Below are 22,041 nucleotides of genomic sequence, written 5' to 3'. Positions count from 1 at the left end.
CTGAGATTGTTGATGTCAGCGTTGGATCCAGTGAGGGCTGTCGAAAGCTGAAGGGTCGTTTTTGGCCTATAAATAACCCCAAAGCCCCTTCAAAAACAAAAACAAAACAATTTTTGGGCATTTTGGATTACTTTTCTAGGCAGATTCTCTCTCTTTTTCTCTTTAAATTCTCTCCCTAACACATCCAAAAACCTTTGATTCCTCTCTTTTCTCAACAATCAAGAGGTAGTGTTCTTGCACTCATTTTCCTCTCCTTGGTTTTAGGACCTTGGATTTAAGATTCTAAGGATGTAGATGTAGCTTTTTAGCTACAATCTATACCCTTTGCTTTATCTTGCTTCATAACATGCTTTATTGCTTTCCTTAGAGCTTTATCTTGCTTCCTGGCATGTTTTGTAGCTTTTCTAGCATGTCTCCTTGCTTTCTATCATGTTTCATTGTTTTGATGATGTTGGCCTAGCCATCTTAGGCTAGGATATGTCTAAATATTATGTTTGTGCTTAGATCCATATGCCTAGGTGCTTTTTGCTATGTTTATGCCTAGATCTCTTTCTTACGTTTTGGCCCTTTACGTAGGGTGTAGATCTAGATCTTGTGGTCTAGGCCTACATCTATACACCTAGGCCTACATCAAAGGATTTGGATCATTTCCTTTATGTATGTGTAAGCTTGTTTGCTTCTTGCTTTATATCCATGTTTGCCTGTCTAGATATAGGCTTTGCCATGCTTTTTGCCCTCCGTGGGCTTGTGCTTGTCAGCCTTTGGAGCTACTTGCTCATGTGGTTGTATCCATCCCTCTTGTGGCTTGTTTGGATGTAACCACTTGTGAGACACATTTTTGTGATGTTGGTGTGCTTGATATACACCTTTCTCTGCTCCGTGCGATGATGTTATGCTTTCCTTGCTTGCTTTGTGCTACCTGTTTGGCTTTTTTGCATTTTTGCACTCTTGCCTACATGTTCATGCATGATTCCTTGCTAGCTTGTGTCATCAAGCCTAATTCCTACTATCCCGTGCAGGTTCACACCCGATGTGGATGCAAGGGGTCGTTGCTTTAGGGGTCACCACCTAGTTTTTGCAATGGCCTAGGAACCATATATATAGCATCCTTTTGGTGAATGAACTTTTGATCTTACTACCAGAGATATGGGTTCGGAGTTAAGGTACGGTTTTAGGAAGGTGTTAGGCAACCAAAACTGTCCAACCCTAAGATTGGCTTCCTATCATTGTGTCTTATGTCTTAACCCTATTAAAGTGACACTTAATACTTGTATCTAACTCACACACACACATGGCATCAAACATTTCTAACCATACGTCTATAATGCTTGCAAACAAAGCCTACCATACATCTAATCATAGAACAACATATCACTTTGGACCCTAGCATTCATCTAATCATGGCATCAAAGCATTAACATAAACCCTAGTGTCATACATCTAAACATGCTTCATCATATTACATCATAGCATACCCTTACATACATCTCATCACATCATCCTAGCATGGCATCACATATCATATCAAACAAGGCAGCAACATATGAATCATTAAACCACAGCAAGGATATAGGCAACAAGCACATTATATCATCATTAAAAGCATTGCATGTACACTTTGGAAATACTCAACCAAACAAGCATGTTCATCTCTATCATCAAAGCAAGATCATATCATAAATGCATGAACATTACAAATGCATGACTTACCTTTTACTTACTTGCAACTCAACACCTATAGCATCATGCATGAGCATATGAATGAATGATCATGGCATTGAAACAAGGAAAACACAAAGTAAACCCTAATTTAACATGTGATAGCAAACAAGCAAACAAACATGTGAAACATAGACATTGAAAGCATAAAAACATGGGAAAAGAAGCTAAACGAAACAAACATTGAAAGCAAAAACGAGACAAACAAAATAAAAATTAGGGTTTCTAGGCAAGTTCATGCACACATATGAACAAGCCTGCATGCACATAATCAAGCCTGTGTGCGCAAGCAAGATTATGCGTACGCAAATCTTGCCCAGAAAACCCTAAGAACACAACAAATGAAATGAAACTTCAAAACGAGAAATCTAACATTCTAACATGTTTTTAAAACATACAACTACATAAACCTAAGCTAGATAGACATATTAAAACATATTATACCAAACATACAAAGCAAACAAAAAGATTTAAAGCACAAAAAGAAAAGAAAAGGAAAAAGAAAAGTTTAGACTAATACCTCAAAGCTCTTCAAGATTGATTTTTTACCATTCTTCTCAGTCAAATCTATTCACAAACCAATAAAAAAAAGTGATTAGTAATATTAAACTCAAAGATCAAGGCTAGAAAAGGCCTTAATCAAAAGAAAATTGACTTGAGGATATTTTATGAAAAACTCCCTCTTTGATTCACTATTTCTAGTGAATTTTAGTGTTTTCCTCGTGGGATTTTTGTGTGTTTGAAAATATACCATGTAAGGCTACTTATAGTATGAAAAAAGGGGGTTAGAACGATCCCCAGACAATGTGGGATTCGTTACAAACCTCAACATAAATTCAAAAAACTTGCCCTGTATAGTTTCTAGAATTCACTATGCGTTCGCAAGATTAGGTCTGTGTACGCATGTAGAAAGCTACGTGCACAGGCTGATTCTTGCGTGCGCATAGTAAGGGTTTCCTTTGGCCTTATTTTCAAAATTTGATTTATTTTCTCATCAAAAGTTATATTTTTCATTTTAACACTTCTCAAGTCAATTTAGCTTTTGATTGGGTCCTAAACCAACCTTGGATCTTAAAATTCAGCATCATTGGGGAATGAGTACCTAAGTCGTAAGGGGTACAAAACATGGTGTCTACACCCGTCTTCGATACACGAGACCTTGAGCCCCTTTTAGGAATTTTACTTGATGGCGCGTGTGTTGTCCACACTCCAATCCAATGGAATTATGGACACCTGATCTAAACCTACATTTGTCCTCTTAGGACACCCCTTTTGTTTTGATAGGCCACAAACTGAATGACTCCTTGTGATTTAAACCAATTAATTAATTAGACAAGTTTTTAATTAATCAATTAATCATACAAACGCATGGAAGCACAAACAAATCACCAATAAACTAAATAAGCAGTGGAAAATAAATAACACGTTGATTTGTTTACGAATGAGGAAAACCCTTGCGGCAAAAACCCCACTGGGTGATTTTCAGGTCACCACTCCTAAAACTCCACTATTATCAAATCAAGTGGTTACAAGTAAAGGAATCCCAACCTTTCCTTCAAACACCAACTTAGAAGGAAAGGTTGGCTGCAAAGTTCTTCAGTTCATCTTACACGATGAAGATCAGGAAGATGCTTGGTCACAAAACCCTTTGGTGCAAAATACATAGCAACTTCTTCAGAGAAGATGAACTAGGTCAAGAACTTCGTCTTTGATCACAATTTGCTTGAACAGAGATTCCTCATTGCTTTTGCAACTTGTGTACAATTTGATGGCTCTTAAAACAATCCTTTTATATGTTTAAGGTTTGGAGAAAAGAAGGCCCAAAAGCATATTCACGGATCCCAAGAAATTAGATCAGAAAATCTGATTTTATAATTCTCGATAGATAGCAGGTGTCGAGGAGCTATCGAGCAAATGTCGAGCTTTAATGAATTTGCACTTCAGCTTGTTTTTCTTGGACAGACTTGATGACTTCAATATTTGATCTTGAAACCTTGTTTCTTAAAGTATTAAAAACACCTAGAACTACCTAATTACAAGTAGAGTGCGTTTTGTCAAAAGATTAGCCAATTTACATAAATAAATGACATATGTTCTTAACAAGTGAAAACACATATGTCCTAACATGTTTGATAGCATGTTTATCTACCTCTGTTTGGCTCTCTTTGCTAGTGTGTCTCTTTGCATGCTCTCTTTAACTCTTTGTTATCTCCTTTGCTTGTCTGTTGGCTGCTTTGTTTGCCATTGCATGTACATGCATGGAGCAAGGATGCTTGGAGTGAGGGTGCAACCTCCTAGGCATAAGCAAAAATGGTCAAGGATGCAAGCAAGAAGATGCAAGCTCAAAAGGGCAATGTTCAGTAGGTTAAGAGGCCTAACCTCTCTGAATGGTTACATCTTTCCTCTTTCTCTTAGCCTCTTCTCCAAAGCATTGTATTAAGGTTTCCTCTCTATGTATGTCACGCCCCAAACCCAAAAAGGTCCAAAGCATGAGAAATACATCCCAAGGGTACCTATAGATTTTTCCTTTTTGCCAAATCAAACTATAGGAGATCTTTATTTTCCTTTCTTTTCCACAAGATAAGAATATATAACCATACTAAAATCCCCACATTACAAGTCAGAGCTGTATAACACAATTACGAACAATAACTAAACATCATGTGCCTCCACATAATACATGAATATATCACAAAACTCTGATTGAATTACACAAAGTCACAATCTTATCAAGAATAAGGACCTTAACATCGAGTCTAGGCCTACCACACCCAAGGCTAACAAACCTCAAGCGACCTACCTCCCACAGAATTAATTAAGGTCTCGTTGAATATAGCAAGATCGAGTCATCAACCATTTATAGCAAAAGTCTCCAAATTTAACATAGCACTCTAATCATCACCAAAGAAGTGAGCTCCATACCTAAGGTATAGCTAATAAATCTAAAAAAGTACTAAAGGGTGGGATAAGCTAATGCCCAGTAAGTAGCATAATTAATGGGGCTGGGGGAAATGCAAGTTTCATTTTCAAAGTTTGATATGACAAGAATGATTTAATAATGAAATACAAAGTTTCTCAAAGTAAATATCTTGAAACTATATACTATAATCTATAAGCACTAATAATATAATTCCAAAGCCATAAAATCTAACATACGGTAATTTATCTCAAATATACCACACTACCACATAGACTGGTCAGGGGATCCACCCATTCACAACTGGCATAATATTGTCCTCTCTAGTATGCAGACTCTTGGCCCCATGGACAGCAACCTCACCCATACCCTCAAGGTTTTTCTCTCCCCCCATGGGCAACAGAGAAAGCGCGTCAAATAGGACCTCTCTTGCTTGTGGTCTCTTGGCCCCATGGGCAGCAGCCTCACCCACATGCAACCAAAGAACCTCTTCCCCCTATGGGTAGCAGGGAAGAACATGTCATCCAAAGTGAAAGGGCATTGACCTGAATTTGATTCCAATGTCACAAAGACTACAGAAACCAAATCGGGTGATCACCGGGAAATCACACATGGCATGGTGTTAAAACCACATAAGCTCACAGGTTACATTACTTTGAAACACATAGTTCATATCCAGGTAGTTTTAGAAAAACCTTAAATTATCTAACTTCTACAAAGTTTGTAAGGTTTTTCAACTTCATTCTTGTCAAGAGATTTTCTATCAATTTCCCACATAATAAGATAAGATAAGCATCTTTAAATTTTCTAATATACCATAAAATCCGTGATTTTCCTATCAAAGATTAAATAAAAGGTGCTCATTTTTCCATATCAACAATTTATGCATTTCCCCAAATGTAATACCAAATATGATGCACTTTTCATATATAATAATATATAATAGGGTCACAACACAATACTTTTAAGAAAACATATATCCATATATAATTTTCCAAAATGTGTTTGACCCAAAAACTACATTTATGAAACATGATTATTTTCCAAAAATCCCATTAACAAGCTAATTAACTTGCAACCCGCCAAAAGCCTAATTCTCCAAGCTCCAAAGGAAATTAGCTAGAACCTAAATAATACCAAGCAAACCTATCACAATAAGCATAGAGCTTGAAATTGTATCTAGCTACAATTTAGGAATTGCAAAATAAGCACTTAATTAGGCAAGCCTAGTATTTAACCTCATCAATAATAATATATTACACTTCCAAAGTTTCTCTGCAAATTGATTCTCAAGGCATAAACTCCAATTTATAAAGTTAACCCATTTAATATCATCTCCAACATTATGATTAGCTTCCATAAAATTTACACTACATCATTAAGAGACCCATGAAAGCAAAATCAAAATATCTTCCAAGACAAGAAATTTAGAACTTCAACTAACTCCAAATAAACCCAATAGCAATGGAAAAATTAGATTTACCAACCATCACATGTTATAACTCAAAACCCCTAAATTTTCCACCATACATAAACCTTAGATAGTCATCATTAACACAAACCATGAACCCACCCATCAAATAATTCCACCAATACAAAACCCATACATATAAACACAAAAATATCACTACCGATACTCATAAATCACATGGGTATCATTATCAAAGCTTAGATAAAAATAACCTCAAGCAAAAGTGTGAAACCCACCAAAAAGATTAGAAATTTTTACCTCAAATAAAAGGGATGAAGATGCTTAGAGGTTTCTAAGGATTTTCCGGTGACATTGCCAGAGAAATGATGGTGGAGATAGTGGCATGGAGGTACCGGTGGGAGAGTGTGAGGGAGTGAAGAGAAGAGTGCTTGAGAGAAAAGAAGAAAATAGAAAAGAGAGCAAGGAATGGATGAGCCAGCCAAGAGAGAATAAGGTGGATTGAAAATGAGTGGTGGGGAAGTGATGTGGTAGGTGGGATATATGTGGTCCCAAAAAAATTTGACCATTACTTTTTTTTTTTTTTAAAGCTTGGATGTTACAATGTACCCTTTATCTTTCCTGCACCTTGCTTGGGCCCTATTCCCTAGGTATGACAATGCCCGTTTTACATTTCTTGTACCTTGTTAGGCTATACCCTTGGGACTTTGGCAATGTCTGCTTTACTTTCCCGCTTTATGTGACAGCATTGTGCATGATGTATGTATATCTATATATGCTTATATATGGGTGGTCATGCACTTTGTATGATGGACTCTCGTGGCTACATGAGTGACCCTTTCTAATCACAAGTGCTTTTGACCTTGTAGAGTGGGTATGTGCCCAAGGCAATTGCTGTAGGTACATAATCGCGTTATATTGTATGCATGATCATCGAGGGGTGATTGTCCTAATCCATGTTACCAAGTGACATCAGTTTCCCCGTGTATGCGACACACATCAATATTTTTGATGCTTTTTGAGGGGCTCCAACTCGTCCAAGCACGAGCATGTTGGAACACGTTGCATATACAGGCATGAAGCCCTACTGGTGCACCATAGCACACCAAACATGAAACACTGCCAAATTTTCACCATGAAAATAGGGCACCCCCGTTGCAGTATTCTTATGGCGAAAGCTTAGTAAGGATAGTGTTTTGTATGCTATGATGCACCTGAGGTAAAGAGCTGCCGGATTTCCTTCACAAAAATAAGGCGAAATGTTGCTGGATTTTCGTCGTGGAAATTTGGCACTGATTCCGAGCACACTAGGGAAGAATCAATCGAGGCCACACCCTTTTTGAAACCAAACCTTAGAGCCCGATTCGTTTAAAGTCCTGAAAGCTAATGCCAATAGCTTGATTTCTAATAGCCAATGTCCTTAAATTCAGATTTTACCAAAACAAAGGACTGTCTATGGACAAGCATTGTCGGGTGCCTAATACCTTCTCCACACATAACCATGCTTCCAAACTCAAGAATCAAGATTTTTTATCCATCCATATTAGATTAGGGAAAACAACCTTTTTCTTAGCCTAGGATTGGTAATAAAATCAAATAGAGTCAAGTGACCAATCAAACCTTAGAAAAAACCAAATTATTGGTGGCAACTTCACTTACCTTTGGTAAATCAATTAAAATTTACTCATTTTTCAGTCACACACCAAAGGTATAACCCTCCACCACAGCACCCGAGCTCCCGAGCCTGCAATTTCCCGTAGGTGTGCGTCGAGTGTCGTCACGATGGGTGGTCGAACCGCCGTGAGGTATTGATAAGGGGGAGGGATTATGTTTGGCTCTAAGGGACCCATGGACTTAATGGATTTCAGCCATGAGTAAAGCATCACATTTTTAACGCCCAAATAAAATTCCTATGAGTTTTTAATCTACAAATTTATATATATATATATATATTGTGGGGCCAGAAAGTCAGGCAGCCCCGGCCCACTTTGAACCAGGCCCAAAAGATGCCGAAGATGTATGTAGAGTCCAAGGATAAAGGTAAGAAGTCCAGTGTCCAAGGAGCTGGTCTGAGGACGACTCTGTCCTCGGACATCTGAGACCATAGAGGTACACAAGCACCACACCATCAACGGGGGTCTTCTTGAATATCCGAGGAGGAAAGAGTAAGTGCCACGTGTCAGTAATGGGAGCATGGTGGAGGAGCAAGTCTAAGACGAGCTGTCACCTCCACATTAAATGCCCACAACTAACGTTCTGACCGCATTAATGAGGAAGGGATTACAGAACAGTGTTGCCTTGGTTGCCGTAACCCACAGGAAGAATGGGAAGGTGGCTGATGGGACAGGTACTCAAGTAGTGGCCTGGTTGCTCAACAAATGTAGGGTTAGGATCAATGGGGAAATGAGTATATAATGTAAGGGATCCCTCTTGGAAAGGGGAAGAAGAAAGAGAAAAAGGGAAGAGGGTAGCAATCTGCATTCTCTTGGAAGCAATTGTAACCTATCACCAAGGAAGTAATAAGAACTGCAAGCTCCCAAGAGGAAGGCCGAGGAGTATCATTATTCACTTTCATCTGCGAGTTACCATGCATGGTCGTTGCATCCCTTACTAGGGCCTAGTTCTTGACCCTGCTCTCTACAAATTAATTGTAGGGTTAGTTGGGCTTGGGTCCACTCCCTTATCCCATTAGGAGGCCCGAACCTGGTCCTTACATATATATATATATATATATCCTAAGAGGTTTTTTGTGAAAAGCTCATAGGTTTTTTTCTTTAAAAAAAAAAAAAAAAAAAGTCCCATGGTTTCATCTGCGAGTTACCATGCATGGGTTCACTTTCATCTGCGAGTTACCATGCATGGTCGTTGCATCCCTTACTAGGGCCTAGTTCTTGACCCTGCTCTTTACAAATTAATTGTAGGGTTAGTTGGGCTTGGGTCCACTCCCTTATCCCATTAGGAGGCCCGAACCTGGTCCTTACATATATATATATATATATATATCCTAAGAGGTTTTTTGTGAAAAGCTCATAGGTTTTTTTCTTTAAAAAAAAAAAAAAAAGTCCCATGGTTTTACATCATTTTTGAGAAGATTCCCAAAAGGGAGGAAGATAAAAAGTACCATGGTTTTTAATTTTGAAAGAATCCTTAAAAGGGATAGATTAAAAATCTTCATCAGCTTTGTATTTATTTAAAAAAAAAAATCCGTAAAAATGAAGAAAGATTAAAAGTCGAATGGGTTTTGTCTTTTTGAAAAGGTTCCCTAAAAGGAAAAAAAAAAAAAAAATATATATATATATATATATATCCCTTAGGTTTTACATTAAAAACAAGTTTCCAAAGAGGAAATGATTAAATTAGGTCCCACATGTTCTTATTTTGAAAAGCTTTAAAAATTTTATTGGTGGGAACTCCTAAATTTGAAAAGGCTTTGAAAAAAATCTATTATTCTTATATATATATATATATATATATTGGAAAAGACCTTTTTGAAAACTCTTATGTATATGTGTGCGTGTGTATATATATATATATATATGTGTGTGTGTGTGATGCTTTTCCTTCTTCTTTTTTATTTTTTTTTTATTTTTTTATTTTTTATTTTTTTTTATGAACAAAAACGGGTAGGAGGCGACCAATGTGGCAATCCTATCTGGGCGTGATCATAGTAGCACCCTACCTGCTACTAACTTCCTAGCCTCTTGAGGGAGGTAATCCAAGTGAGTCTATATTCATACTCAAACCTTAGACATCACATTTAGCGCACCTTGTACATCACCTAAGATCACTAGATCACACCCCTTGGTGGTGTGATGCTTTTCCTTTAGTCATTTTTAATATGGGACTATGAATTTACAATCTTAACTAGAAAGTTAAGGTGTGAATCTCATACGTGTCTAAAAGGATAATATATATATATATATATATATCTGTGACCAAAAGATAGATGATACATAAAAGGCTACATCATCCTGCTACCTCACCAAACTTATAGCTATAGACATGCAAGAATCATAAAAACTCCAAGAGAAGAAAGCAAGCATGCAAGGGAAACATAGCCATAGCTAAAGGAATAAAATCAACATGTGACATAGGCATTATTATAAAGGGAAACCCTGAACATGGAATTAAAAAGCAAAGGAGGAAGGTTTATGGTAAAGTTTTAACTTTTGAGTTGTAAAAATTTGTAATCTTTAAGCCAAAGGTAGAAACTTTACTCTAAAGACTAAAATTTCCTAACTAGACATAGGCATATCTACACAAAGATTAACATGCTTCATACAAAAACATAAAACACAAGGGAAAGGAACAAATTTTCATGCCAAGACTTAAGCTTTAAACGAAGAACAAGCATTAAATCCTTAAAAATCCTTGGCTTAAAGGTGCAACCTTTCATGCATACAAGGCTAGAACAAGGTAAAGATATGACCTTTCTTGGACATGGAAGCATAAACATACTAGGAAAACCGTAAAAATTAAAGCTTTTAAACCAAAAAAAAAAAAAAAAAAAAAGAGAAAAAAAGAAGAAGGCTATAACACCATATCCATGTATTTAAGAACAAAGATAGAATCAATTCCTCTCACCTAGGGTAAGTCTTTTCCTCTCACTTAGGGTGAGTTTTTCCTTCTACCGCCTTCCCTGGCAAGTGGTGTTTTTCTTCTTCTCTACCACTTTTTGCTCCTTACATCTCCTATTGGAAATAATCATATACGTAGAGGAAAAATAACGGATCTACTTCATTCAGAATTGATAACATGCATAATGTAAGTTTTAGAATATAGAACAAGAGAGTGTACCTTGGTGCAGTGAATTTCAAAACCAAAGATCAAGAATTCTCAGGAACACTTTCAATCTTCACTCCAATTCCACTAACACCCAAGATGTGTGGTCTCTCAATTAGTTTCCAAGGGAGAGTAATTGAGTGGCTTCACTCACACATATTAAAAAAAAAAAAAAAAAAAAGAGAAAAAAAGAAGAAGGCTATAACACCATATCCATGTATTTAAGAACAAAGATAGAATCAATTCCTCTCACCTAGGGTAAGTCTTTTCCTCTCACTTAGGGTGAGTTTTTCCTTCTACCGCCTTCCCTGGCAAGTGGTGTTTTTCTTCTTCTCTACCACTTTTTGCTCCTTACATCTCCTATTGGAAATAATCATATACGTAGAGGAAAAATAACGGATCTACTTCATTCAGAATTGATAACATGCATAATGTAAGTTTTAGAATATAGAACAAGAGAGTGTACCTTGGTGCAGTGAATTTCAAAACCAAAGATCAAGAATTCTCAGGAACACTTTCAATCTTCACTCCAATTCCACTAACACCCAAGATGTGTGGTCTCTCAATTAGTTTCCAAGGGAGAGTAATTGAGTGGCTTCACTCACACATATACACCATTTCACAAACTTGTTGTGTGTTATTAAATTCTGTATGTTTCTCTCCTAATAACCAATTGTCTAATTGGGCTAGCCTTTTGGGCCTTTCTAATTGGGCTTTAGTATGTGACTTGTAGTGGGACCAAAAGAGACCAATAAGACACTAGCTCCAATGGGTCTTGGGCTTTTCTGTCAACTCTTGACAAGTCCAAAGTTACCATTAATTATATTTAATACCACTATAAAAATATAATTGCACTTTAGACCTTATTAATAAATTATATCCCAAGACTTTATTATACATGTAACCCCTTCATAAAATATTCGTAGTAATTCAAAGTCATGAATATAGACTATCACTTTGAAGATTACTACATCTTAATTCTTGAGTACCCGGTTTAATCCTTTTAAGTTATTCACCATATATTTATGAAATCCAATTTCATAAATATATACTTTAGTAATTTCTTACCAAAGTGGTTAGGCCTAACTCTTTGAATAACTGAACCCATTAAACTTATCTCAAGAGAATATTTTATTTCTCCGTTAAGAGACTATGAATTCCATCTTTAGAATATATGTTCCATCAACACTAAATGTGGCTGCCCAACATACTAAGGTTTTGACTGTTACTTTAGATCTCACTCCTGATATATTAAAGCAACCTACACTTCATGATCAGATCCATTATTCTCTCAAGATTAAGAGTTCATGTAAATATAAGTCATGAAATTTATTATTTAATTGACAGTCATTAAGAGAATAATAAATCTCACAGCGGTCCTGTTCAATATGTCTTAACTCTTAAAACATATCAACATATTAACTAGAAGTCTCCATTTCCATGATCAAGACAAATCATCTTAGTTGATATGTTATAGTCTTCGCAGATGAAATACCCAATTTCATCACTGACTACGAACTAAAATTCTGAGTTTACAAAGAACTTGTGACTTATATCTTCTGTGACTAAATCGCATAAATCACATACTATGCATCTCATGGACTATATGATAATGTCCGAATATTCATGTTATCATTATTTTAGATAATAATAAAACAACTTTATCAATTACAATATTAAGCCATACATCATGTCATACATAATATCATACATAACATCATACAATAGGATTCTAAGGCACTAATCCCAACATCTCCTTCCTACATCACCATGGACGCTGACTTCATTGATAGAATCCAAAACATAAAACTGACCGAGAGTAGGGTCAGGATATCAACGTCAACCCCACCCTTAGACCCGAAAAACTTGAAGACTACTCACTCTCCCTTATGGGGCGTTTCTACACAGGGAAACCAATAAACCATCGCGCCGCTATAAATCTCATGAGAACAGCTTCGAAGATGGGTAATGATCTCAAGATTGTAGACATGGAAGGGGGAGTGTTTTTATTCAATTTCAAGATTGAAAGCCAACTCCAATGGGTTCAGGACAGTGGCCTATGGGGTTTTGACGATCACCTCCTTGTCCTATGGCGGTGGGAAAAGGGCATGGTGGCTCACCCCATCACCTTCACGCATGCTCCCTTCTGGATTCAGGTATGGAGTCTGTCGTTTGAGTTAATGAATGAAGAAGCCGCTAGAGATATAGGGGGAACTCGATGTAGTCATCGTAGTGGATACCAAAGCTCTTGAGTCAGACCAAGCCCGTTTTCTTAGGATTCGCGTGGAGCTTCCTCTAAACAGGCCTCTTCATCGTGGGGGCCCTGTGGTGAGCCCTGAGGGTGAACGATCCATTGTGGCTTTCAGGTATGAACGATTGGTGGGATGGTGCTTTGTTTGTGGACATATAGGACATGACGTAAAACATTGTGGATTACCAGCACAAGACCCAGCTCGGAGTGAAAAACCATACGGGAAGTGGCTTAAGGCTGGAAGCCGCCATCAATTTAGCACTGATGAGGGACGGCACCCTAGCCCACTAAAACAGCAAACCACCACAGCCAATGTGGGCACCAACACACCTACGGCTTCAGTGAGGGACCCATCGTTGACTTTGGCACTCACTCCCACACATGGAAAGAATCTTGACAGTAACACTAAATGACCAAAATGTACGGATTGTCCCACCAATCCTGGTAAATTCTCCCTAATCAATGATTCTTTGCTCATCCACTCAAGGAAACAAGATAACTGAACTTGATATGGATTGTCTCTCTAATATGGACATTTCAGACCTTCACAACAATTTGCAAAATAATGGAGAGCAAAATGGGGTGGGTTGTACACGTGGCTCCCAACTCATGCACACTATGGGTGGGACCAACCAGACTACGTGGAAGAGAATAGAAAGACTCCAAGACTTAGCGACTTCTGTGGCAACACCTAAGGTTGTTCTGGGCCAAAAGCGAGAATATCAATACATTGTAGAAGATGGCCAGATTTTGGAGGAAGGGAACACAAAAAAACATTGACCTACAGATAAATTGAGACCTACCCATGCATTAACAGTGAAGGCTGCTATCCAGGCCCACCAAGCACAATGATCGTCTTGAGTTAGAATTGCCAAGAACTTGGGAACCGTCATGCAATTCAAGTACTCACTGACCTAGTGAGACAAAAAGGACCCAACATTTTGTTTCTTACGAAAACAAAACTTAACCTACAGAAAATGGAACCTATACGAGCTGAACTAGATTTTATGGGTATGGAAGTAGTGCCTAGTACTGGACAGAGGGGGCGACTGTCACTTATGTGGAAAGCAGGTATTGGTATGAACACCCACACAGTTTCACCTAATCATATTGAAGTTAGATATTAGCAAAGCCTACGACATAGTGGAGTGGTTGTTCCTGAGGAGAATAATGTTGAAGCTAGTGACAGGCCAAGAATATATTGACCCCTTATGTTAAATTAACCAATTAATTAGCCAAGTTGATTAATTAATCAGATTAACATACACTATGCGTGGTAGCACAAATAAATCACCAATTAAACTAAATGCAGTAGAAATTAAATTTGACATAGGTGATTTGTTTTCAAATAAGGAAAACCAACATGGCAAAAACCCTACCTGATGATTTTAAGGTCACCACTCTTGAGAATTCACTATTATTACAACAAGTGGTTACAAGTAAATGAATCCCAGTACCTTATACCAATCTACAATTGAACCCTTATCCCAATAACCAATTGGACTTGTTCTGTAGTGAAAATCTCTCATTTTTAGTGCACGACTCTCAGTACATGACTAACCAATAGATGCGCAGATCCTAGTACACAACTTAATCACCAACTTAAGAAGGATGTTGGCTGCAAAGTTCTTCAGTTCATCACACGATGAAGATCAAGAAGCTCCTTGGTCACAAAACCCTATGGTGTACAAACACAACAGCTTCTTTAAGAGAAAGATGAACTAGGGCAAATTCTGTCTCCAGTCACAATTTGCATGAACAAAACTTTGCTTCACACTCGTGCAACTTGTGTTCCCTTTGACGACCCTCAAAATAATCCTTATATATTTTTAGGATTGTGAGAAAAGAAAACCTAAACACATACTCACGAATTGGATGAAAAACAGCTCTAAAAAACTAAGTTTTATAAACCTCGATATCGAGCTAACTGTTGAGCCACAGGCTGAAACAGCTTTTAAACCTCGATAGATGCTAGTTGTTGAGTTTTAAAATCCAGCATTTTCTCACTTGATTCTTGGACAGTTTTGCATGGTTTTAACACTTGCACTTGAAATCTTGTTCCTTAAAGTATTAAACTCATCTTAGATCTACCCAATTACAAGTACATTTTGTCAAAGGATTAGTCCATTACATAAAATATTGACATATGTTCCTAACATTGAATTACATATGTCCTAACAATTTTTCCCTTTGGCAATCCATGACAAAACCACAACAAACAAATGAACGTATAAGAGAAGTCATAAATCACTCAACTCATACTCACTTGTTGAATACAATAAAATCTGTCCTAACACAAACTCTTGAAAAATTTTGTAAGAAGGAAGTTTATGGCAAGTAGACTTTGTTTGACAACCTGTATTTCTGAAACACTTTAAGCAAAACTCATCAAGGCATCTTAGTGTGAAATAGAAATAATAGGCTTCATACAAAGAATAAGAAACATGTGTATAAAGAGAGAAAAGAAACAACACATAAAAAGATAGGTGAATAACATACATCATGTAAAGTTGTGATTTACAACTATGTTTTATGTTAACTTTATTTCATGACAAAAAGTGTTGTATTTGCTTTAATTTTGTTCCTTGTATTTTGTGGGATTTTATTGTATTGGGTTTAGTATGAAGTTGGTGAAGACTCAAGATAAAATGAAGAGTTCATAGATTTCACGAGAAGCTCGCAAGAAGCTAACCCACCAAAAGAGTCATGTAAAGAGCACATGACTGGAAGCTGAAGAGTTGTGCCAGACTGTCATTTCCGTGAGTGTCTCGCGGGTAAGGCCTTCCCTTGAGGTAGTCGCAAAACATTCTGCCTGGAGGATTTTAGTGTGTGACTTTCTTACCCTTCACCCATACTATATATACCCTTATTACCCACAAATGTATAAAAGGCAATTCAGAGAGAAAAACCTTAGATAGGTTTTTTACAACACACACACCTATCTTTTGAGAGAGAGCTACTCATCCTTAGTGAGAAATCATTGTAGCCTCTTCTCTATCCCTTTCCCATTGTCATACCTTGAGATGAGATTTGTACCCAAACACAACCCACACCTATTTAGAGTGTAGAGAGTGTTTTGGAGTTGTTGGGAAGCATTGGAAGAAGCCAAAGATGGCAAATGCAACATGGAGCTTGTTACAGGATTCGGAGAACTAGACAAGACACGGTTCCAAGAAGCCTTGTTGGAGTAGGAGCATGGAGGGCTTAGGTACGGCTTAGGTACATCGGGTAGATTAGGCTTGGAGGGTCTCTTGCTAACCCATGTATCCCAACTGATTGTTTAGTGGATCGATTTCCACTTGGAGGGCGGCGGAGAGGTTTTTCGCTGAGTTCTTCGGTTTCCTCTTCGATAACACATCGACGTGTTATATTGTGTTTGCAACTTTCTTCCCTACTCTTTTACATTCCATTTTACTGTTATGTTGCTTAGATTATGGATTAGAGTAGCTTGTTTGTTTATCCGCTCGCATTTACACTATTCTACACTTAGTATTAAGTTAGTGTAAAATCAATTGAGCCATTTCTTTTTTTTAGGGGTCTAAACAGCTCTTGTGTTTTCAACACATTTTCGAGCTTTCACATCAATATAATATATATATATATATATAAACCAAATATAAGTACAATGTATGTCAAATGGTCACAAGACCAATGTACAAGAGATAATGTATCTAAAATAGAAAGAAAAAAAAAGGTACAAAAATCCTCACTACATCCCTCAAAAACACTCCCCTTATCTCCTATACTAGCCCTCCCCCTGTGAGTATGACTACTCTCATCTCAAAACTACTTCCCCTTTTTGTCACAAGTGACAAAGGGCAAGTATATCAAGTAGACATCTTATCATCACTAGGCAAGCCATCATCATCATCCTCAACAGCATCATCACTGCCAGAGCCATCGCCACTCTCATCCTTAGATGCCTCGGGAAAAGGAAAGGAAGCCACAGTGAAACCACCCATGACAGCCTGTCGTCGTGTGATATGACCAACAGGGGTGTTCATCTAACACAACTCATCGCTAAAAGTGTCAAGGCGAGCATCCATGTGCACAAGCTATGCCATGATGGCCTCAAGTGTCACTCCACCCGTTAAAGATGAAGGAGCGGAGGTGGATGGACCGATAGAAGCTGGAAGAGCTGTCTTCACTATCTGGGGTTGCCTTGGCCAAAGCTATGTTGCGCTCCATCAAATGGTAGCTGCATCGATGGCGCACATGAATTTGAAGTGGGGAGACACGGGATAGGAGACAGAAAAGTGGCGAAGGAGCCGCGTGATAGCCGAAGGAAAAATAAGTTTATCACGAGTCGCCGTATCCTTACAGACATCTATAAGGGAGAGTATAAAGTGAGAAGGAAAGTCAATAGAAAGATCCTCAATGAAGGATAACAAAAAGCAAGCACGAGGCTCTGTGATAGTGTTATAATGAGATAAAGGATGAAGAATAAATGTCATCACCATATTAAGGAATCTCAGACTTTTTGCAAAGGCCAAGAGGGGTGTTTTGACGCTCACTCCAAGAAGATGATGTCTCACAAAATAGAGACGCGAGTTCATCTTTAGATATAATCTTAAAATGATCACAACCAGGGTAGTCAGGATGTGCTACCTTGGGAACCTGTAGTACCTCGGATACAATATCTAGAGTAACTACCATGCGTATACCCCGAATGCGAGTGACAAACTGGGGTATAGAATAATTAAATCCGTGCATATTGGAGTAAAACTCCTGTATGATCACAAAAGGGCACGTGACCGGGATGCCACATAGTGACTCCCAACCCCTACTATAGATGACAATGGGTAGGTCAGTGTCAGAAAAATCTAACAGAACGACTTGGCATTCTGAATGAATGCCTCATTGTGAAAGGTTCTTCGAGAAGTCCAATTTGGTCTTCTCATCACGGAACTGTACGTGAGATGGAAGGGGGTTAGAAGGAGAAGAAGAAGATGCCTCGGAATGAAGAGTGTTTCGGGACAAAATGGATTTACATTTAGGTGCCATGATGCAACTAACGTAAGAAAGAGAGAAAGGGAGAGAGAGACAATCAAAAAAGCACCAAACAGTTTTAATATCAAAAGATAAAAACAATAAGATACGAATGCATGAAAATGTATGAACATGTGACATGGAAATTTAAATACATCATGGGCTCAGCCCAATCCAAATCTACCAGCACACAACATAGCAACAAAGTAAACACACATCTAAAATGCATGAAACATTGTTATAATGCACATGCGATGCAATGCATGAAGTTTTAAACATCATTTTGACAAAGCCCATACCAAAAATTGAGCAAAAACTTCATTGATTTTGAAAAATCTCAAAACTTTCCAAATATCCCAAAAGTTAGGTAAAAAATATGAAATGCATGATAGAATGAAAAAAAAAGATCATACCAAAGGAAAAAATCTCTCTTGAGGCTGAAAAATAAGTGGGGAAGAAGTTTAAAGTGAGTGAGAGGTGTTTTGGAGGTGAAGAGGCCAAAGCAATCGAGAGAAGTGAGTCTGAAATCACGAGGCGCCTATATATAAAATCTTCATAAACTTCGATCGATCGAGAGATATCGAGATTTTAAAGGTGGGTTTTAGCTATCGAGCTAGCTATCAAGGATCTAAGGAGAGTTTTCCTCAACAAAGAAGCTAAATGGATCGAGGTATCTATCGAGAGGATAGAAAATTTCTCAATAGATCGAACTAGCTATCAAGAGCTATTGAGAATGTGATAAAAAGTAGTTGAAGGGTCTCAATAGATAGCTTATCTATTGAGAGCTATCAAGAAGCTATCGAGATTGCTTGAAAACAGTTTTTCAAAGAAGAGAAAAACACAAATATTAATGCAATCAAGCATGCTACTCGACCAAGGATCCAAACAAAATTTTAAGCTCTCAAAATCATCTCTCAATCAAGAAAAATATTAAGCACATAGATCCCAAAACACACACACACACACACACACACTAAACAAGTCTAACCAATTTTGTATTTCAAAAACAAGTTAAGATAGTTTAGTGAGCATACATTAACACATGTATTCCTTGTGATGGCCAAATCACATTGTACCTACATATGTATCAAAAGTAGCAAAGAATATTGCGTGTTCTGTGTGAAAAACATCGCAAGATTGCATACGTGTTTACATGATATGACAATTTGAGATATGAGAAAATCACTTTAACTCACACACAATCATAACTGTTTGATGGGGACTATCACTTTCGGGGTCCTATAACCCCCACATCTCCTAAAATACACGCTTGCAATCATTTATAAAGCATTTTGATCCTTTTGCTTTTATTTTCTTTGCATATTTTTCTTTTAATAAGCATATCATAAATGGGCAGATAGGAGAGAGAAAGGAAATACCCAATGATGTTAAGCTTTAGACATTGCACTTTTGCTATGCCGAAGCATACGGATGTCTTTTCATGATTGGTGAACAATAGTGGTGTGCCTTTCTCTTAGGATTTTCTAGTCCTTCCCGACAAAAAGAGTGATACGAGTGTTAAGTACAAGAGATTATTTAACCTTACTCATCACAAATGCGAGCTACAAATCTCACTTGCTTAGTTGTGTATAGAGATACTCATCTAAGCTACAAAAGATATAAAGTTTAGAAAACTTTGTTTCAATGGTCATCCAAGGTACACAAGTACCAATGCACACAAACACACATTGTTTTTGTATTTTTCTGATTTTTCAAAATTTTTTTTGTTTTATATGAAAAACAAAATAAAGAAAAACTGAAAAGAAAACAAACAAAAACATGTTAAACAAAGCAATTCATAAAACTAGACTGACTCAAAATATGAAAGCAAACCACACAAGTAATGCAAAAATAAAAACAAGAAGGGGAGAGAGAGAAAAAGTGACAAAAATCACTTGGAGCCCTTTTCTTTCCACACCTTGGAAGAACCTTTCCGTTTAGCAAACCCTTGATCCGGCGGTGAGGGGGAAGGAGTAAAACCGTTTAAGTTCGAAAGGAACGTGAGGGATTTGAGAAGATCTCCAAAAGGAGCAAAGGAGGATTGAAACTAATTCTAGTTTCCCAGCACAATCATGTTGTTGCTTTGTTGAGTGGCTAGCCACTTATAGCAATTAGGTCGAGTATGTCCAACTGCTCCACAGTGATGACAAAGATGTTGCTTCTTCTGCTTAGGCTTTTAAGTGTTTACCTGTTTAGGAGGTGCTCCTAAGATAGATTTACCTTTTTCTATGTTCTCACTAGCTAATTCATTTTTAACATCATTGTTCTTAGTTTCAGTATTATTGGTAGGAGGAACAAAAACAGTAGTACTTGAAGTAGCAATATTAGGAGAAGAGAAATCATACCCTAAACCAATTCAATCAGAAGCAGATTTTTGTAGACTGAGCATCTCATCGAGCTTTACACATGAAATCCTTTCTAACTGGGCTCTGACTTGAAACAGTTTTGCCTCAAGCTTCTTGGTCTTCTTAGCCAAGAAATTATTCTCAAATCTCAGTGCTCCAATGGTCTGATTTGCTTCACCAAACTTAGTGGAGATTTCTTCTCGCTCAAGCTCCACATCACTAAGCTTCTTGTTGGCCAACCTATACAACTTCTCATGCTTTTTCGAGACCTTGTATAACTTTGCATAGGCTATGTGGATGTCATCTTGCTCATCCATCTTTTCAAACTTAGACTCCACCAATTCCTCTTCTTCATCCACATCTTCAACAATCCCTTTAGTAGGATTTACGGTGGTAGTGAAAGCATTTAGGATTCCATCATCCTCATTATCAGAATCATCCTTAGGCTTAGTGTCACTCAATGTAGTAGCAAGTGCCCTGCTCTTCCCAATGGACTTGAGATACGTAGGATACTCTTGTTTCATGTGACCAAAGCCCTGACACCCAAAGCATTTTCGTCTTAAAGGAACAGTATACTGACTGCCATCCTTCTTCTCTTTATCTTGGCTCTTGAACTATAAGGAACTGGATTGCCTACGGTCCTTGTCGAAGCCTTTCCCATTAGCATTCTTCACGAACTTCTTGAATTGTCTTGTAATGTAGGACTTCATTTTAGAATCTTCATCGTCTGAAGACTCATCAGTATCACTACTCTTGGCCTTCAATGTCATGCTCTTGCTCTTACTTAATTTTCTGATCCTTGTCAAACCCAACTAATAGGTCTGCAGATCGCCAACCAACTTTGTCAAAGGAATTTTGTCAATATCTTTTGATTCCTCATTCGTGGTGATCTTGGCATGAAATCTCTCGGGTGGAGATCTGTGCACCTTTTTCACAATCTGAGGTTCAGGAATGGTTTCCCCAAGATTAATGACTAAGTTCACTATGTCCTTGAGCTTGGCATAGAACTCATCGAACGACTTATCCTCCTCCATCTTGATCTCTTTAAAGCATGTAGTGAGCCTCTACAACTTTGAATCCTTGACAGCCTTGCTTCCCTCCTAGGTTGTCTAGAGGATGGTCCATGCTTCATTTGCAATTTCAGTGGAGGATATTTTTTTGAACTCCTTATTTGTGACTGCACTGAATAAGGCATTCAATGCCTTGCTGTTAAAGTTTTCCGTCGTGATCTTAGCATCATCCCAGTCGGCTGGTGCTTCCGTAGGCTTGGTCTAACGTATCTCTACAGCTTTTCACACTTTCTCATCTAAAGACTGCAGGAAAGCTCTCATGAGTACTTTCCAGTAAGCATAGTTAGTGCCATCAAATAAAGGAGGTATAATAAGAGACCGTCCTCTATCCATGACAAATAGGGGTCAATGGATCACACAGCAAAGATTAACCCTAATCAGAGTGTGCCTGCTCTAATACCACTTGACAGGCCAAGAAGGTATTTGACCCATTGTGATAAATTAACCAATTAATTAGCCAAGTTGATTAATTAATTAGATTAACATACAATATGCATGGCAGCACAAACAAATCACCGATTAAACTAAATGCAGCGGAA

The sequence above is a fragment of the Quercus suber genome, unplaced genomic scaffold, assembly GCF_002906115.3.
Source record: "Quercus suber isolate HL8 unplaced genomic scaffold, Cork oak 2.0 scaffold_11, whole genome shotgun sequence".
In the NCBI taxonomy this organism is placed as follows: Eukaryota; Viridiplantae; Streptophyta; class Magnoliopsida; order Fagales; family Fagaceae; genus Quercus; species Quercus suber.
The sequence above is the reverse complement of the archived record's forward strand: the minus strand, read 5'-3'. Positions refer to the sequence as shown.